The 1,792-nt window shown below is 46.8% G+C and overlaps 1 pseudogene across 1 annotated transcript; it reads right to left on the bottom strand.

Annotated features, from left to right (window-relative positions):
• Positions 1–3: 3 nt before the first annotated feature.
• On the bottom strand, positions 4–1,110 carry LOC100955661 (annotated as a pseudogene). The gene is made up of 2 exons (XR_153941.3): positions 1,076–1,110; positions 4–969 (listed from the first exon to the last, which is right to left on the bottom strand). The product of XR_153941.3 is annotated as a glyceraldehyde-3-phosphate dehydrogenase pseudogene (transcript).
• Between the last annotated feature and the right edge of the window lie 682 nt (positions 1,111–1,792).

Genomic DNA, 1,792 nt, shown 5'->3' with positions numbered 1-1,792 from the left:
ATTATCATACCAGGCAATGAGTTTGACAAAGTGGTCATTGAGGGCAATGCCAGCCCCAGCATCAAAGGTGGAAGAATGGCTGTCACTGTTGAAGTCAGAGGAGACGACCTGGTGCTCGGTGTGACTCAGGATGCCCTTGAGAGGGCCCTCTGAAGTCTGCTTCACCACCTTCTTGATATCATATTTGGCAGCCTTCTCCAGACGGCAGGTGAGATCCACGACCGACACGTTGGCAGTGGGGACATGGAAAGCCATGCCAGTAAGCTTCCCATTCAGCTCAGGGATGACCTTGCCCACAGCCTTGGCTGCACCAGTTGATGGAGGGATGATATTCTGGAGAGCCCCGCAACCATCACACAACTTCCCAGAGGGGCCATCCACACTCTTCTGGGTGGCAGTGATGGCATGGACTGTGGTCATGAGTCCCTCTCGTGGATGACCTTAGCCAAGGGGGCTAAGCAGTTGGTGGTGCAGGAGGCATTGCTGACAATGCTGAGGCTGTTTTCATACTTCTCGTGGTTCACACCCATCACAAACATGGGGGCATCAGCAGAAGGGGCAGAGATGATGACCCTTTTGGCAGCCCCCTGTAGGTGAGACCCAGCCTTCTCCATGATGGTGAAGACATCAGTGGACTCCACAACATACTCAGCGCCTGCCTCACCCCATTTGATTTTGGTGGGATCTCACTCCTGGAAGATGGTTATGGGATTTCCATTGATGACAAGCTTCCCAATCTCAGCCTTGACTGTGCCATGGAATTTGCCATGGGTAGAATCATACTAGAACATGTAGACCATGTAGTTGAGGTCAATGAAGGGGTCACTGATGGCGACAATATCCACTTTGGCAGAGTTAAAAGCAGCCCTGCAGACCAGGCACCCAATCTGACCAAAACCATTTATTCTGACCTTCGGTTTCACCATGGTGCCTCAGGGGTGCGGCTGGCACTGCACTAGAAGCAGCTGTCTGACGAACGGGAGGACCAGAGAGCCCTTATTAGCTTTTTAGACTTAGGCAAGTTACCCATACTTATTGGGCCTCAATTTCCCCATCCGTACAATGGAGAACTTACTCAAAGATTGTAGGGTACGCAGTCATCATTATTAAAATAGAGATTCCAGGCAGCAAATATGGCTCAGTGGGTAGGGTCCCGGCCCCATGCTGGGTGTTGTGGTGGCACCTGTAGTCCCAGCTACTCAGGAGGCTGAGGCAAAAGAATCACCTAAGCCCAGGAGTTGGAGGTTGCTGTGAGCTATGATGCCACAGCACTCTACTGAGGGCAATAAAGTGAGACTCTATTTCATTAAAAAAAAAAAAAAAAAGAAAGAAAGAAAGAAAGGAAAGAAAAAGAAAATAGAGATTCCTGGGCAGCACCTGTGGCTTAAGGAGTAGGGCACTGGCCCCATATACTGGAGGTGGTGGGTTCAAACCCAGCCCCAGCCAAAAAAAAAAAAAAGAAAGAAAAGAAAAGAAAATAGAGATTCCAATCCAATAGATCTCAGGTGGGTATCTGTACTTAATAAATTCTGTGGTGTTGCTGAGGCCACTGGCCCTGGGACAACACTTTGGAAGTAACTATGCTGTGCCTTTTTTTTTAAAAAAAAAACATGGACACCCATGTAGGCATTTGTTTTAACAAAAAAAAAGTTATGCTGTGTTTTAGTTACTGATATTTTTCTCCTGCTTAAATGCATTGTCAATATTTCCTTTTCATTATTCCAATAATGTGATTTTAAACTGCATTATATTCATTATTAGGCATTTATGTGGTTTCCATTTTTTAAATATC

The sequence above is a fragment of the Otolemur garnettii genome, unplaced genomic scaffold (genome assembly GCF_000181295.1).
Source record: "Otolemur garnettii isolate 467f Iridium unplaced genomic scaffold, OtoGar3 scaffold00068, whole genome shotgun sequence".
In the NCBI taxonomy this organism is placed as follows: domain Eukaryota; kingdom Metazoa; phylum Chordata; class Mammalia; order Primates; family Galagidae; genus Otolemur; species Otolemur garnettii.
This window is presented reverse-complemented; position numbering and strand designations above follow the sequence as displayed.